We start from the raw sequence: 19,176 nt of genomic DNA on the forward strand, positions 1-19,176 counted from the left end.
TGGCCAAGCCATCTTGCACATTTGCTTTGTGTAAAGACGTATATTTTCTGGCAGGAGAACTTGATTATCCCTTGGCAAGGATCATCGATAGTAGGGACTCCAGCCACTTGGTGGCGCCTATTCTGGCCCCATGTAAAGAAGCCAAAAACGTTTAAGCCGAATCCTGACTTAAAAATAGATAAAACACCAAATACCGGCAAGGGTAACAATAACAAGACTGTGGACTTTCACTGTACACATAACATGTGATTCAAAGGTTTCTTACAATACATACACGCCTGCCGAAAAGTACAGCCATTGCGTCACATCTCTTTCCCGTACGCTGCCATCTTGATTTGTGGAGATCTCGTTTTTAGTCTCACGTGATTCACCGGTGGTATATAAAGTTATGGGATGTACCCACACTAGATGTCATTTGCGTTGCCAGTGAGGTAACGTTGAATCTGGCGCTCTTTCAGAGATTTTGGAGGTGAATAACGGGCCATAGTTGAAGGTGGCCGTATGTGAGAAGTTTGAAGGTAAGCGCGTGAGTGCCACAGCGTAAGACAGCGGTATTGCTAGCGTGCACAGACAAAGGTAGATGTTGGATGTTGTTTCAGGTGTACCCGTCCACGCGCAACTTGTCGCAGCCATGAATTTGCGTTGCTACGTAGACGTTGGCGAACGTGAACAAGTGAACATCGGAGCCATGTTGGCAACAGACAACTTTTATATTTGCATAACAATACCCGTGTATGGCCGATTTTCTGTCAGTGACGGTTCATAAACGGATGTCACAGTCGCTTGAGGATTGTTATACACCGGATTGCGTGAAAGACTTGGAAAAAGGGAGTCATGACAGCAAATTGCAGCAGTATACATTTATCTGAAAGTTTGCATTCTGTTTTCACTATCAACAGAGTGATATTCATGTACACCCATGTCACACTCATACCTGGCATCATTTTATACATGTAAGTCAATGACAATAATTGGTAGTTTTGGGGTTATTTATGAACACACTTCCTATGTGAACAATCCCCTTTTGTTGTATCCCACGCATACGCTTAAAATATTATTTGACCTGCCTGGCTTACCCGCAGACAAAATCATTCATTGTTGACATTTCAAGATATGTAAATGCCATCAAAATTTGTGGTATTATTGCATTGTCTGAAATGATTGCATTTATCAGTAGGTATATGCCAACCATCTCAAGTAATACTGTTATCAGTGTGCGACCCACATAGAATTTAAGTGGATTGATCATGTACAAAGCGTATTTACTTATATCCACATTGTTCCCCTAAAAGCAGACAATTTCAAGTTGGATGGCCAAATTGACCAGGAGGTATGGATGTTACATGATATGGGTGCTGTTAATGCGAAATACATCCAAATGAATTTCATTTTGTTGTGAGTGCAAACAGACTGCAAACATTTGAATACACGAGTATTGCTGCAAGTTCCGTTCATGACTTCCACTTTTGCTATGTGATAGGAGCAGTCTGGCGCATAACAACCCCCAAGTGAGTGTGACTGACGTCAAACACTATAATGACTTTCGTTATTATTCTATTTCAGGTGCTGTTGCAAGACCAATCGTTACTTGTTTGTAGCTGAGGATCGCAGGTTCAGGCTGTTAGAATTAGTTAAAGGTAAGTATTTCAGTTATTATGAGTAAGTGAAAGACACAGTGGGTGTAACTTTTGATAATATTTTCACTATTTTTGTTCTGTGTGTCATCTACAGTTACCTGTTGTACACCAAACGTCATGTTGATATGCCAGGTACTGAGCTTGCCACCAAAGTCAATATATGCATTACCAGCAGTGTTATTGTTGAAAAATGACTTTTAGTCCGGACTACAAGTCAAATATCAACAATAACATTGCACTTTACTAGCATACAGACCATGTGAAAGAGCTCAATACTTGGCACTTAGGCATGTTTTAGTCAATAGAATAAGAAACAGTAGTTGTAGCACAGACTAAAAATAGTGAAATAATCATCAGAAGTTACAGATACTGTGACTTTAAAGTGTGTATGGTTTATGATATTTATGTAGCTGTTTGTACTCATACAGTGCACTGAAATGCACCTTCATTAGTTCCAAAAAGAAGTACACGATAGTTTGACTTATATTGAATATGTACAAGTATGCTTCCTAGTCAGGATTTCAAGAATAATAGACAATAAGTGACAACAGAAAGGAAACTGTCAAACTTTATGTAAAAATTTATACACGATATACTTCCAAATGGTGCTAATTTGTACAAATGAAAAAATAATCCTTACCAGCCATTGTAGGATTTGTAATGTAACAAACGACATATTTCACATTTTTATTCAATGTGAACGTGTCACATCGTTTTGGAATCAAGTCGAACGTGTTTCAGTAATGAATACAACTATAATGTAAAAATGAGAATGAGTGTTTTTTTGTGTGGTTTCAAAAACCACATTAAAAATGTTATTTGCTCTTGGTAATAGCAATTTTCACTCTTTAAAAATCATGGATGAAGTACAAAGATAGCGATGATCTGAAGGAAATCAGATTCTGTGATCTTTCATTACAGAGCTCAGAATAATAAGGGAAAATGAAAAATGTTATGTGAACCAGATAAACAACATATATTCTGATCTGTATTATTTTTTAACCAAACAAGAAGAAATAAATATTATTTAAAAAATCTCAAGTGAGTGTGAGTGACGTTACAAAACTAAATTGACTTTGTTTATTGTTTTTCAGGTGCTGTTACAAGACCAATCGTTTGTTTTTGCAAGCTGAGGTATCACAGTTTCAGGCTGTGAGAATTACTTACTGGTAAGTATTTCACTAAGGATGAGTAAGTTAATGGCCCACTTTAAAGTGTTTGTTTTATGATATGTATTTTGCTCTGTGTAGTCAATACAGTGCACTGAAATGCACCTTCATCAGTTCAGCAACAAGTACAGGATAGTTGTACTGATATTGAATATGCACAAGTCTGCTTTGAAGGGTATTTGTGGGTATTTTACACAGTACGTATGTTGTTTGATGTTCTGATAAGGTGAGTAGTGGACATGTTCCTGTGCTACATTGTGAAACAAGGAATGGGCTCAGGACACAACAAACAAAGAAATGTCAAACCTCACCCACTGTACAGTTAGTGTCCGTAAAATGTTTGAAAAGTTAACATGTATCCATCCTTCTGTTTTTTTGTCATGCAGGTGTATAGACGTCAAGTGGTGACAGGTTTCCAACATTGTTGCAGTGCTTCTTTTCATTTTGGCACATCAGCTGGTAAGTCAACTTTTAAGCCCTTACCTTGTTTGGAAGGCCAAGTAATGACAACTGTCTGTGTATGTGAGATATGTAGTACATTAGGCAAAACACTACCAGTTGAAGGGGTTTCTGTAATTGCTTTCCTGAAAGACTATTATGTTGTTGGTGTTATGCTCCGACATTCACATAGTACACATTAAAGGACACAACACAGTTACATTACTTTGCCATCATGTTCATCAGTAATTACATTTATAGTTATTGTTATTGTTTATAGTTATTGTTGAAAGCTCAAACAATTACTTTAACATATTACGTAAGACGGTCTTCATCTATATAAATGATAAAATGTGAGTAACTGTACAACATGAATATTGTGTGTAACATTAAGCCAGTTCATTTAATTCACCCCATACAGTGTGAGTAATGAGAAAGCACATGTTATCAGTTTCACCTGTACTTTATTGTGTCTATGTGTAAATGAACTGCACTAGGTAAGTAATATATTTTATATGTACACAAAGATGGCCAAAGGTCAGTATGGTCAACATGTTTCCAAGGGGATCATGTCCTATATCACACATAACTGATAACAGCAATAAACAGCCTTGGCTTGCATGAAAGTAAAGTGTAGTGACTGGTATTAAAATGCCAAAAGCACTGTCACATTTCATAAGCTGTGTGATGCACGACTGCACTGGTAAATTCAACGATCTTGTGAAGAGTGCATATGCATACCATTATTTCTCTTTCACTCTCTTTTAGGTTGTTCGGAAAATGTCATCCATTTCTGTTGTCCGCACACTTGCCCGAATTCAACAGAATGGCCCTAGTACTAGTTTCAGACAAATTTTTGTTATTTCTTTATTTAATGACCCAAGTAAAGTGGTAGTGACAGGGCGAAAACAAATTAAACTCCTCCATTACATCAATATATTATGCTACAGTAGTTTGGGGACATTGTTATTAGTATAATTGAAAAAGTTTTCACCAAATCATTTGACTCAAAAATGGATATGCGTTTGATCAATGTTTTTAATGATGCAACTATTCCAATATCAATCATCCATATTGCGCATGCACTTGATTCATATGTAACATTCCACCGTGCACACCTGCAATCATGCATTCCGCCACTGTTTTTCAAGTTTCAGAAATTTTATTTGACTTCAGATTTTGGTCTTATTGATTTCGCTTCTGATTCAGGTTTTTCGGGAATTGAGACGGACTCAGATCATTTTTGACAGTCATACAGTTGTACTTAAAGCACATTCTACAGAATAAACATGAAGTAAAATAAATAGATACTTGTAAATAGTCACTGATATGTGTGTAGCACGATTGCTTGGCACTAAGCTATTAAAGGTGATTGCTGTTTATGTGTTGTGGCTGTTTGTAAGAGGTATCGTGATACCTTAGACATGACAGTTGTGTTTTGCTTTGTTTATTACCTTGTAGCTGCTGCTATTAACCAACCATTAACATGGTAAGTATATGCACTGCACCCACCAATAATATTGTTGTAGAGAAAGTGAAAGAGCATGGTGTGGTGATACAGCACGCTGGCTACATGGGCAAACGCTTCATGCAATTTGTCAATGTAATGACTGCCAACCGAGTCATAACAAGTGTTCTGACAATGTGGACTCTTACACCAAGGCTGTAACCCGGTTGATGGAGAAGCACCGCAAACTAAGCAAGAGTAAAGGAAGGGCTAAAGGCGCAGCTGCATTTGATATATTCTTACAGGAAAGGTTTGCATTTCCACTACAATCCTCCAACCATCCATCCACAAAAGAATCCACATGCCCCTTTGCATCCACAGACAACCCAAACCTAATGAAAGAAACATATACCAGTGTGGCCAGCTCGCTCGCCTCTGAAAACAAGAAACTTATTGATACCTGCCAAGAACTTACTGTCCAGTTAAAAGCCATGGAAGAAGATGTGGGTGAAATGTCACACAAAGGCATTCAAGTTCACAGTAAGATGAGGCAGAAGGGGAAAGAATTGAAAAGGGTGGCTGCCCGTGAGGAGTATTGGAGAAAGAAATGTCAACGCTTAGAAGGGAAACATGTTCAGCCAAATGAAAATTTCCAGGATACAGTGAATGCATTGCAAGACAAGATAACTTCACTCACGAATGAAGTCCACCACCTGCAAACTCAAAACAACATGCTTCGGGCTGATTCCAATCCAATTATCCAGTTGTATGACAACGAAGAACGCCGTTTCATCCCCAAACTCCATATATGTGTTTACACCTTACTGGCACACCATGTTGGCTCCGCACATGTTGGCCCTGTCATACAGGCTTGTTTACAGCTGGTTGATAAAGAGGCTAATAGACTACCATCCTCATCAACTGTTGATAACTGGAACATAGAAAGAACTGTTATCGCTCGTAAACAACTGTCAACTGACTTGAGTGAAGAGCCCAACACAACTCTACATACCGACGAAACTTCAAAATTCAGTAAACAGTATGGCGCTTACAGTACAGACTAAATGATGGCTCCTATAGAGTGCTTGGAATTAGGGATCTGGCCACCAAATCGGCAAAACACACTCTGGATGTTTTCAAAGATATTCTAGAAGATATAGAGGAGGTGGCTGATGAGACCCACAATGAAGCATCCAAAAGATTACTAGTTAATATTAAAAACACCATGAGCGACAGGGCGGCTACTGAAATTAAGTTCAACACTCTCTTGCAGGAGTACCGTCTCACACTTTTGCCGGAAATAATACCAAACTATCAGTCTTTGGAGCCAGAAGCGAAGTCTGCCATTGACAAGATGAATCATTTTTTTGTGGCCTCCATACACTTGTTCATATGGCAGACGTGACACAGAAAGCCATAGTTGAAGCAGAAAGAGGCCACTTTGAAGGCAACGTACCTGGGCCAGGCACTGATATACATCACACCAATGAACCTGGCACTCTGAGATTGGTGAGAACAGCGTGTAAAGCGTTTGGTCGACGTGGTGATTGCAAGAGTGGTTGCCATGGCAGTTTCAAGACCTTTCTCCATGAATTTCTCAATCGTAACAACCTGCACTCTGTACCACTGTCACCATACCGGGGAATCGCTTCAATATTCTATTCGCTAATGGAGCCAATGTCTTTTTTTTACACGAAGAAATGCAAAATTTCCTGCACAAGTTCGGCACGAAAGGTAACCGCCTTCTTTCAGCTGTTCAAAGTGATCTTCACATTCCTTTTTTCCTGGGTGGTTGTAAGGCTTTAGGTTTGATATCAAAATATGTCACAACTCCGTTATGGAAACTCATTGAAGATTCAGACATACCCATCACTGATGTCCATTCTTACTATACGCGACTACATGTGTATCTTCAGCACGCTGCCTCCAACCTTGATGATTTTATGCAAGGGAAATGCATAATGTTTGATGGCATTCCACTCAACCATGATGTAGTGTTGGACAGCCTACTGAAACCATCATCACATGATCATCACACCATGGTGGTTCTGTCAATCGTGTTGCCTGCCCTGGCTGAACTTGTACTGCGGCATTTCAGTGACTTTGTGCCAACAGGTACCGGTAAGTATATCAATGTATCAGCAGCCATGAAAGCATCAACCATGAGTGTTCCACAACATAATAAACATCCAGAAAGAATTTTTTCCTACTTAGACCACTTACTCACTGTGAACCCAATATCAGCACCATTACCTCGGAGGCCTATATCATGTTCACCATGAACAAGACCAGTGTATGGTTATCAGCACAGAGTGAGCACCAGAAGTGTCAGCTAGTGGCAGCAGCTTCCAAACAAGCCCGCAAAGATATCAAAAAGTTTCATGCAAGGGAGCACGAAATTGAAAACATCAGGCAACAGAGGCTACAAGAGGCTTTTCACAAAAAGCAACAGTCACAACAGCACCAGCAAACCTCCTTGAACAACAAACCCAAGAAATAGTCCATTATGGCCTTTGGCAGTCAATGGAGCAAGTTGATGGATACCTCTCATCACTGCCGGATAAAGGTAGTCAGGTCAAGGCTCTAAAGGCACAGCTACGCTTTAGGAAAAATCTTCTACGGCAAAGGCATGCCAACCCGAAAATCTTTAATTTCAGTGAAGTACTTGTTACTCAACCAGGGAAGCGTCGGGACCTAACTGTACAAGAACTGGCAGCGAATTTAAAAGTCTTAATTGAAGACTCCCTACAAGTGCCCATGCCTTCACATGCAGCTGATGCTATGCTCATAGGGAAAAGAGTGAAACATCAGTTTAAGGACGACGTAGGAGATTTAACCTGGTAATTGGCAATGTAATATCACAGGTAAACCAAGGACTATTGCACTGGACACTTTATCACGTCCAAATGAAGTGCACGGCAAAAGTGTGACATGGTAAAAGCACTGCATGCTAACAGACCACCAGGATAAGTACACAGTCAAACACCGAAAACCACGACTTCATATCACCTATCTAACCAACCAGTAATTGCCTTACCATACTTCTGCTCATATTGATTATTTCATCAGGGCTCTGTAAGAAATTGTAAATGTGGTGTCAGTGTTCAACACCAAAAATATCTTGTGGTGGTGCAAATTCATTTTCTCACTAGAACGCAAATACACAAAGCAGAAAAGATGTGTAAACATATGGTGTAATAAATGAAAGTTTGTTTTCCATAAACCAAAGTGCTGCTGTTTGCATGCATGACCACGAATCATTTAGAGCCCTGGTGATGTACATGCTTAAAAAGTGAGTGCAAAATTGTGTAAATTGTGTTAAGTTTAACTTGTAAAGAACTAACCTTTATCTTCATTTCAGCAATTCATGTGTTCACTTTAACTTGTAAGAACTAACCTTTTTCTTCATTTCAGCAATTAATGTGTTCACTTTAACTTGTACAGAACTAACCTTTTTCTTCATTTCAGCAATTCATGTGTTCAGTTTAACTTGTAAAGAACTAACCTTTTTCTTCATTTCAGGAAATAAAGTGTTTAGTTTCACTTCTAATTATGTCAGTAACTTTCTTCTATTTTACAGCAAATAAAGTGTTCATTATATTCCATGCCAGCCATCATGTTAATGTTCTTAATACACAAGCCAATGCTTGGCACAATACTCATGATGTGTCATGTTCCTTCAGGTTCCAGGTTATCCCTCGTGGTTTAATATTACTTATGATGAGGACCGGGCTGCTGATGGCTCACCAATGTTTACACATACAAACTGATGGAAGACTATAGAGCTGGCGATCTTCAAATAATTGTTTGAGTAAGTATTATCTCCTTAACCCCTTATTGCAGGGTCTCAGTTTCATAGTATTAGTCAGTAACAGTTACGTTAACATGTCTAGGCACAAATACCTCAATATGTGACCTGTAACATGTGGATATTCAACCTTTATTTCTGTTTAGTTCTTTGAGGGGTCAATTCAATGAGTGTTTGTGGGCTATTTCAATGTTTGGAGGTCTCAGTACCACAGTTGGGGTCATGGCCTCATTACCATAACAAAAGACGGCCATATTGAATTTCGGTCAGAAAGGTACACTGTTTGCACCATCTTCACCTCACTCATTCACACCACTGGAGCCTCACATTTCACATTATCCACTACTTTTATGTTATGTGACCAACACATTGTCATCTTCTTTCTGCAGTTCTGGTATACGAGTGTATTTCACCAACCCACTGGGAACCCTATCGATAGTACAATCCCGTCCGGTGTTATCATCGCCAAGTACTTTTTTATAATTTGTAGTACACATCGTGGATTTTATGCGCTCCGTAGTAGCGGCTGCCCTTATAGGGCAGTTTGCCCGTGTAGAATCCACTTTGGTTGTTTTTACATGGCCGTCCATGGAACTCTAGGAAGTCTCTTGGGTCATCAGATCAGACAAGTTGACAAGATCCATCTTGACCAGTCGAAAACACGAAAATGGCATTGAAAGCCTGATGCATCCACGAGGCAATCACATGCATCTACAGATTGAATTCCTTCTCGCTAGCCAATAACCAATATGACAGAGTAAGGCAAGCCATTTTATTTAACCAATCAGACTAAAAAAGTTTCATTCTACACAGGTGCATTATACCACTCTGTAGCTCTTATTCAAATGCAGATTTGCAGTTGACCAGAGCCCTTGTCCTACTTGTCTGGGATAGGTCATTCTCCCAAACTCGCATGCCAGGTGCATAATGACCTCTGTGAACCTTTCGACGTACGATGGGTCACTCCATTCCATTGTGGGTATTCAAATGAAAGTAGACGATTTATTGACAGTAATTTTCAAATTTTAGAGAAGATTGGCCTGTTTCACGTGGTATAAGTCGTTAATCGCACCTCGTAGGTGAGCTGTTACAGTTGTAATCACCACACTTATGGTCAGGAACTTGTAAACATCACTCGGCCTTCGGCCTCGTGATGTTTACAAGTTCATGACCATAAGTGTGGTGATTACAACTGTAACAGCACAGGCCGAGTGATGTTTACAAGTTCCTGACCATAAGTGTGGTGATTACAACTGTAACAGCACACCTACTCGTGCAATTAACTATACGAATAACGTGGCAAATGATTTAAAGTTATCAATCCAACACCTAAAAGGCCATGGTGATTTTCTTTCACACCGTTTTGGAAATTTCTGTTGTGTGCTTTGGTCCGTTATCCGTTGTGTTTGTATGCTTGTTCAAAGATCACATGTTATTAGTTATGGAACAGAATGTTAAAGATACTTGTCGTTAGGTTGGATACAGTAGAGACGTTATAAAAGAGTTTGCTCATGCATTTTACGTGTGGTCTTCAACGATGAGGGCGCACTCAATCTTGGCACGTGACTCGCACTGATGAATGAAGGCTTGACTCGCGTGCAATGAATTTTTTACACCTATTTAATGAAGATTGTAGACATCTACGTTTATTTCCATAAGTTTTGATCGTTCTCAAGGTATCTGGAAATTTTTTGTGGCCGTTCATCATCGGCAGCCTTTGAGTCACTTTTTGACAGGGAGTATTTATCTGATGAAATTAACTTCTCTAATGAAGTCAACCAACACGAGTTGAAGATGTCAATATCAGATAGCCTATGTGGCGGGTTTTGATTCGATATTTTTTACAGAACAGTTAGAAGCAAATCAGCTGTTTTCTACAGACTTCGCGGACATACCTAATGCCGCAGCGTGTTAACGTATACTATGCTTCCTCATAGATTTATTATGTATTACTATATCACTCACTCCAGTAATTGTTCGGATACTCTCGACTTTAACACATGTGGCATTGTACTATTAAAGGGAATGTAATAAAGGGAAAGCTGCTCCACACTTCGCCTACACTATTTTTTCGTTCTCTGTGTTCATGTTTGATTTTGTGTGTTCGGCTATTGGTGTAGATATAAGCCCTGGCGAGACGTAACCGTAATCTTGCTGTCGAATGACAGTGTGATCCTTTGACGCTACGTTCCGAAACCAGTGTGTGGTCTCTTCCTCAGTCGCTTTTTTGATGCTTGCTCTCCTTGGATTTTTGTTTCACTGTTTGTGGCTTAAAACTTGTCAGTGTTTTGTTCATCCACTGTAGGAGGCTACAATACTGATCTGTGGATCAGTTTGTTGTGTTTCATTTGTTTGTAGAAATTGTTGTTAAATTTGAATGTGTTGTTTTTCAGAATACTGTTTAGCATAATTAGACAGGTATTCTGTTGGTGGCTTATGAATATTTGTTTTTTCATTGAAGATGATTAAGCTTACATGTACGAATAAATATTGTGAAGTATAATATCTTTGCTCACCTTTTACAATGAAGACAACACACGTCTTGTTAATATCATCTAACCATTTCTTGGATTTTCGCGTTCATTTGCTGATAGTTTGTACTTAAATAGATAGTTAATGAGTATCAGTATAGCTGCATAGCTGCACTCATATGATCTAAAATCGCAATAAAAGGTACTTACGTATTTATTAGTTGTTGTTGTCTCATTTTACTGCACTCCTGACAAGTAAAGTTCATTACTTAGCGACGTGCGTCCGACATAGCTTCACAAGTCATTATCAATGCACTTTTTAAGAGTGAAAACTGCATGCTTTATTTGAAATAGGTTATATCTCGACTGGTTTTCTCAGGTCATGATTGTTACCGGTATAGGCGAGCGGCGAATCCACAAAAAGGGCCTTATTTTAGGAGTTTAATGTACCCACCTTACATACGGCCACATCATACGTCATTTGAAAGCTTATTATCTCTACTTTAAGAAAATTGACGATGTGGAGCTGCCAAGTAGGGCCATAACCTCCTAATTTGCATAATTAACAAGGGTACCCAATTTGCATAAATGCGATATAATATTTGAAATTTATTGTTAACTTCTCTAACGATACGTTTAAACTATCGAGTGATATATCAAATGAAAGGTCTTTTCATGTAGAATACAAAATGGATATTCAAAGAGATATTGAAATTGATTATACTGAAATATTTTCATGTTTATATGGAAAACAATATTTTCCCCTTTTGAATAACAATATTTTAAAAATTTTAACACATTCAGCCACAACACACAGCCACATCATACATCATTTGAAAGCTTATTATCTGTACTTCAAAAAAATGACAATTTGGAGCGACCAAATCGGGCCATAACCTCCTAATTTGCATAATAAACACGCATACCCAATTTGCATAAATGCGATATAGTATTATAAATTTATAGTTAACTTTTCTAAACATACGTTTAAACTATCGAGTGATATATCAAATGAAAGGTAGTTGCATGTAGAATACAAAATGAATATTCAAAGAGATATTGAAATTGATTTCACTGAAATATTTTCATATTTATATGGAAAAAATATTTTCCCCTTTAGAATAACAATTTTAACACATACAGTCCTATCATACAGCCACATCATACGTCATTTGAAAGCTTATTATATCTACTTGAAGAAAATTGACAATGTGGAGCTATCAAGGAAGGCCGTACCCCTTTATGTCCATAAATTACACTGGTAAGCAATTTGCAGAAATGAGATATGAAATTAGAAAATTCATTGTTAACTATTCTAAACACACTTTTACACTATCGAGTGATATATGGTCTGTTGTAATGGTATTTGCATGTAAAACACAAAATTGATATCAAAAGTGATATTTACATTAATTTACGGAAATATTTTCATATTTCTGTTGAAATAAATATTTCGTCTTTTGAATAATGGAATTTTAAAAAAATTAACTAAAGTGTCAATGCAACAAAAAGATCCACACGAACGACACTATTGTAGTTGTTGAAATGTAGCTCTGTAGCTGAAACAATGTGTCACTGCAGTCAAAGTAATGGCATGATTCATGATCCAAATCATTCATGTCATTTCCAGTAAATCTAGTAATTGTAGGAATTCATCATCCCATTCTTCACCAGCATTGTCATGAGTAAGAGGGTTGCCACAGTTATCGCTGCCTTGGCAGGAACAAAGGTCTGTGCAGGGAAGATTAATTTGACAGCAGACACAATTGGTGACATGTAATAAGAGAAAGCAGCTCCACACATCGTTCATATCTTAGTTGTTTGAATTTTGTGTATGATATTGTGTATATTGTAAGTGTATATTATGTTATGTTTGGCCGTTTTATGTATAGTGTTGATTTGCCATGGCGAGACGTAGCCCTAATCTACGTGTCCTGCCCTATGAGGTAGCAAGACTAATGTGACACTGCGATCCTTTGATGCTACCTTTCGAGAATAGAGTTGTCTTCATCAGTCCTTCATTTTCTTTTGGTGAAACATGTGCACTGATTGAATGATTGTAGGTGTTACCAATCGAGTTGTTCCACTGAAGTTCAGTTTGTTCAAGTACGGAAGCTAGAATGTCTACGGTTCGTTCAGGCTGTATTTGTGTACGCTCATTTGAATCGGAGATCATCGTAACGCTTATATTTCCGTTTCTTATGTATGTGATTAGGCTACGCTCACAATAACGGTGAGAGGCAGAGGAATTCGGGTTGGATTCGAAAATACCAATGTCGCAGTGTAAAAAATCAAGTACGGAAGCTAGAATGTCTACTGTTCGTTCAGGCTGTATTTGTGTACGCTCATTTGAATCGGAGATCATCGTAACGCTTATATTTCCGTTTCTTATGTATGTGATTAGGCTACGCTCACAAATAACGGTGAGAGGCAGAGGAATTCGGGTTGGATTCGAAAATTTTGGGAGATTGTAGAGGGGTATTTGGAGATTTTGATCTGCATATAGGGAACCTGAAAATGTTTTGGTTCCCTTTTACTTTTTACGATTCCAAGGTTTTGAAATTAATTTAATGAAAATTTAATAACATTTAAATGTCATCCGATTGTCCAAAGTTAGTAATAATTAAACAAGATTTAGAATCGTTTGGTCGCATTTCATTACTTTTATCTCAAAAATATCTTGTATTCTCTATTGCCTTGTTGTTGCATGATTGTTCTAATGTATCGTAATGTTTCGCGTTTAACAAGGCCCTTGAATGTTGCCGTTTGGTTTCACATCTGTTGGTTTTGTGTGTTTTGCAGTCGAGAATGTTCTCTTTGTTCCACCGATGACCTTTATAGATAATGATGTCTAACGATATGATTTCTTGAGAAGAGCTTTCGAAAATTTGAAAGTATGATGCATTTGTTCATGTTTGATATGAATTCATTAAGCTCGTGTTGAGTTCCAATGAGAATCATACATCGTTTCTGAATCTCAGTCAGAGCGATATTTGTTCAGTGTGTTGCTGAATTATTCTCATTTCGTCTTGTGAAATGTAATGTCGGGAATTTCTGGTAAAACTGGAGATCTCGTACCGCACCCAAATACATGACGGTAAAATTCACTGTTGACTTGAAAGTGTTGTTTTTCAAGATCATTTTCAGCATGGCTATCATGTATTTTGTTGTTGGTTGTTTGATTATGCAATCATTTGATGATCTTTCCTGATTTAATGCTCTGTCGACTGATTCCATTGCTTCATTGTGCGTTGTATTAGTGTACATTGAAACAATGTCTAGTGTTACCAATGTCGCATTGGCCTGAACTTTTTCTTGTCTCAATTTCCCGTCTAAAATCTGTCGTATCTTTGATGTATGTTGTTTATTTCTTCACGATTTATTTGAGAAAATACTCAATGAATTTTGATCTGTGAAAGGTTGGACTGCATCATCCACTTATAATTGAACTTTCCTCGTGGGCGTCACTTTGTTCACTTGTATTTTTAGCATGAGGTACCAACTTGTAAGTGGTGCTAGTATTTTACTGTTAACTGGAATAATCTCCATGGCTAATTAACACTTTATATAAAACAGTCAAACATAATATACACTGACAATATACACAATATCATACACAAAATGCAAACAACGAAGATATGAACGGTGTGTTGAGTTGCTTTTCCTTCTGAATCATTATATAACAATAAATACGATAAATGAAATATGGTGCCTTCCGTCTACATATTCCACATAACTGAACTGAAAATACAGATGTAACACAGATGTAGTAACCAATGATGTCTCCATCAAAACAAGATTTCTAGAGAAATTGAAACAAAAATGACATCAATAATACAAAAGGGCCATTCAACACACAGCTATTTATAACAAGATTGGAACTAATTTGGGATAATTGGATGGTGAAGTAATGTCGGTTTAATTTGCAAATTTAAGCTCATCTGCTTTTCTTTTACTTGTTTTTAAGAGTAACTTATTATATTTCAACACTCAACTATAAAGCACAAAACACGTTTAGAAAATTTGCAAAATATGAAGACCCAATTATCCCGAATTAGTTCCAATTGGTTTTATGTATTCTTGTTGTTCAGCTATATTGGAATTAGACAGCAAAAGGTTCCAGTTTGCGTATCCTTCATAAACAAAAAATCAATTGCAAAACAAATTCAGATATTTATCCCATAACGTTAGCATTATTCGTATTAAGTACACAATATTTTGAATATTAAAACTAGTCAAGATGTTTACGATTTAATGAAAATATTCAATAAGAATATTTTGAATACACGTTTGGAGTGCATGATTCTATACTACATGCAAATACTATCATTTGATATATCACTTGATAGTTGAAAAGTAACTTTAGAGTACTTAAAAATGGATTTTTGTAATTCTATATGTATTCATGCAAATTAGGTACCCGTGTGCATTATGCAAATTTAATCATTACAGCCCTATTTGTCAGCTGCATATCGTCATTTTTCATGAGGCAGAGATAATAGGCTTTCAAATAACGTTTGATGTGGTTGTGTGATGCGGTTCTATGTGTTAAAATTATTAAAATATCGTTATTCAAAAGGGGAAAGTATATTGTTCTACATTAGTACGAAAAAAATTTAGTAAAATCATTTTAATATCTCTTTGGATATCCATTTTGTATTCTCCATGCAAATACCTTTCATTTGATATATCACTCGATAGTTTAAAGTATGTTTATAGTAGTTAATAAATTTCTAATTTTATATCGCATTTATGCAAATAGGGTACCCATGTAAATTATGCAAATTAAGGGCCACGTCCGTACTTGACAGCTCCACATTGTCAATTTTCTTAAAGTAGAGATAGTAAGCTTTCAAATAACGTATGATGATGCTGTACGATTTGGCTTTTTGTATTAATTTTTTTTAAATATTGTTATTGAAAAGGGGAAAATATTTTTTCAATATAAATATGACAATATTTCAGTAAAATGAATTTAAATATCTTTTGGGATATCTTTTCAGTATTCTACATGCAAATACCTTTCATTTGATATATCACTCGATAGTTTAAAAGTATGTTTCGAGTAGTGAATAATAAATATCTAATATTAATCGCATTTATGCAAATTGGGTACCCGTGGGACTTATGCAAATTAGGAGCTACGGCCGTACTTGACAGCTAAATGTTGTCTATTTTCTTCAAGTTGAGACAGTAGGCTTTCAAATGATGTATAATGTGGCTGTATGATGTGGCTGTATGTGTTCAAATATTTTAAATATTGTTATTCAAAAGGGTAAAATATTTTTTTCAGTATTAATATGAAAATATTTCAGTAAAACCATTTTAAATATCTTTTTGGATATCAATTTTGTATTCTACATGCAAATACCTTTCATTTGATATATCACTCGATAGTTTAAAAGTATGTTTAGAGTAGTTAACAATGAATTCCCTAATTTTATATCACATTTATGCAAATTGGGTACCCATGTGAATTATGCAAATTAGGGGGTTATGGCCCTACTTTGCAGCTCCACATCGTCAATTTTCTTGAAGTAAAGATAATAAGCTTTCAAATGATGTATGATATGGCTGTATGTAAGGTGGGTACATTAAGTGTGAAAAATAGGTGGGCCTGCCGCTCGCCTAGTAGCTCTGCAAGCCAATTCACCGTTCGTTTGAGGTAACATTCCAGAAAAGCACTAGCGCCCTCAGTCGTTATAACGATTATTTTATTTCGTTATGTGGTACTGGATCAGCGTCGAGTGGGAACGCATATATTTGGACGACATGTGTATGGTGTAGGATGGTACAAAATGGACATAGTTGTATGAAGTAGATTTACCAGTCTGCAGAACTCACTGATAGAAATGTGCACACTCGATTGAATTACCCACCATCAAATGTCACAAATCAATAGATTCTCTGGAAAATTCGTCATAATTGTCGATTTAAAATCGGGGAATGCTAAGAAAGGCGGACATAGGCCTTAATTTTATGATTGTGATTTCGTTTTATTGCGATTCTTCAAATTGTTAGATATGAAAGTTCAGAAAACAACTCGAAGTTTACTTTATAAACACATAAAGGTGAACGGTAACACTAAAACTACAAGGGTTAGGGTAATATTCTGAAACGGCTAACAATATTGATATCAATCTAGCATGAAATAAAAAAGTACACTCGCAAAAAATTGAAACCTCGAAACTCTCTGCACTTGTCATTTGTATCGATGTGCATTAAATGACGATTGAAAAATTATGAGACTGACTATAAATTCTGCTTTTACGATACTGGTAGTACACAAAAATATATGTCAGTACAATTTCAAAAAAAAAATCCAAAAAAACTATATGACGTTAGGATAATAATGAGTAAAAGTAACGATACCTATCGAAGAGATAACTGTCTTATCTCTGCACACAAGTGTTTAAGTCACGAACAATGCTGTGAAAAAAGAGATTGTATTGACTGGCACTTGTTTAGAATTCGAACATATCAATTATTCTAGTGTTTACAGTATGAAACAATCGAAAAAAAGTGAATAATTTGATAACGATAACACCTGTAATTCAAACATAACAAGCCAGCTCACGTCTAACAGAAATTTGAAAAGTGAACACTTATCTTTAAAATCTTCAAACAAATACAACGCGTGTAGCAATGACTGGAAGATAGAAGGAAGCTACAAGTGAAATTTTCACAACATATTCTTGAAAAAATACACAAAGGTATAATTTTTCACACATTATGGAAAAATTACGTTTCACAAGTGTCATAAAAACTCAAGTATTTAGGCATACTCATAAGTTAACAAATCTCACAGAAACTTGTCTAATCTACGCTACTGAAGTCTTTTGTCTTCACCATCCAGTAACCAGACTTGCTGTGAAAATTTCTTTTACATAAAAAATGCTTCTCCTAAACAAATCTATTCTTAACTATACCAAGTCAAATCTACAATGGAAAAACGCGGAATACAATTTCTGATCCAAAAATACTCACTTAATTGCATTATTTTAATAACAGTAAAATAACAGTAACATCGGAGCTGTACTAAAATTCAACTTGACAACAATAGTACAGTATAACAAACCCAACAGTAGTCAATATCGCTCAAATACAAAAAAAAAAACAACTTTCTTCTGGCAAAATAGCTCTATTTACATTTCAATGATTATAAATCTTATAAAAAATAAAACGACGTCAATGCACGACAAATATACTTCATTTTTCGAAGTCGATATTGTCTGGCCTAGGCCTGACGGCGGTAATTGACATAGCGCCACCTATCAGACCCCAGCTGATACGCGTAAGAGTTCAACTCTGTATTGTGAACAGGTTCGTTCCTCATCGTTTGAAATACAGACATGTTAAAAATACAAAAGTGGTAGGATGTGCAATCCATGGCGATTAAGCTTATCTCTTTTGTTGCTATCATTAACTTAACAAACTGCAAAAACTTTAAATGTTTAGATTTTATTCGGGACTACATTTGCTATGGCGGAAATTATTCCGGGTGAAACGTGCACATAGAATCATAACACAGCGTACAGGTTGCTAGCTGAAGTGACCTGTGGATTTACTCCTGGAATTTTACAAATCTGGCTTTGTAACAAGAAATCGGAAGGTATTATTCTGACCAGGAATAGTCTCAGAGTGTATGGACATTGTTCAGGTAAGATCTGATGTGTGTCTTTCTTGAAATCGAAACAAATATGAGAAGATTTCACAGCGATGCTTTGATGAATGTTTACAGTGAATACAACTGTCATTGAAATGCTGTACCCCCATACAGAATTAACAAATGTATTCTGTAAAAAAAATGTGAAAATTTCAACCGATCACTTTGATTTCTATTTTATGAACTTAATTACATCAAGAGGTAAAATTCTAACCCCAACATGGCCAGGAAAATGTGAATATTTTCTGAGAAAAATGACATTAATTTACATTGATAAGGTCAAACAATAAATCAAAACAAACAAAATACAATTGATAATTTCACAAATGTTGACTGAAAAATAATACAAAATTTCACTGTACGAATTAAATATTTATATTTCTGAATTCCTTACATCCAGACGAGAAATTCTAACCCAAACATGACCAGGAAAATATGAATAGTTTCTGAGAAAAATGAAATTATTTGTGAACTCCATGTCAAACAATTGCTTCATTTCAAAACAAACAAGATGGCCATTTCTTTACATTTCCAAAAATA

General features: G+C 36.5%; 1 protein-coding gene and 1 long non-coding RNA gene across 3 annotated transcripts in view; one reads left to right on the forward strand and one right to left on the reverse strand.

Annotated features, from left to right (window-relative positions):
* Positions 1–19,176, reverse strand: part of LOC139128334 (titin homolog) — a 115,306-nt gene that overhangs the window by 62,352 nt on the left and 33,778 nt on the right. The window lies entirely within an intron of this gene.
* Positions 426–8,940, forward strand: LOC139129741 (uncharacterized). 2 transcript variants are annotated; one of them, XR_011551659.1, is made up of 6 exons: positions 426–518; positions 1,564–1,637; positions 2,732–2,806; positions 3,193–3,265; positions 8,375–8,502; positions 8,889–8,940. It is a non-coding gene; the product is annotated as an uncharacterized lncRNA (long non-coding RNA). The 2 variants fall into 2 exon arrangements; XR_011551660.1 differs by lacking the exons at positions 8,375–8,502; positions 8,889–8,940 and adding an exon at positions 4,013–4,198.

The sequence above is a fragment of the Ptychodera flava genome, chromosome 3 (genome assembly GCF_041260155.1).
Source record: "Ptychodera flava strain L36383 chromosome 3, AS_Pfla_20210202, whole genome shotgun sequence".
NCBI classification, from domain to species: domain Eukaryota; kingdom Metazoa; phylum Hemichordata; class Enteropneusta; family Ptychoderidae; genus Ptychodera; species Ptychodera flava.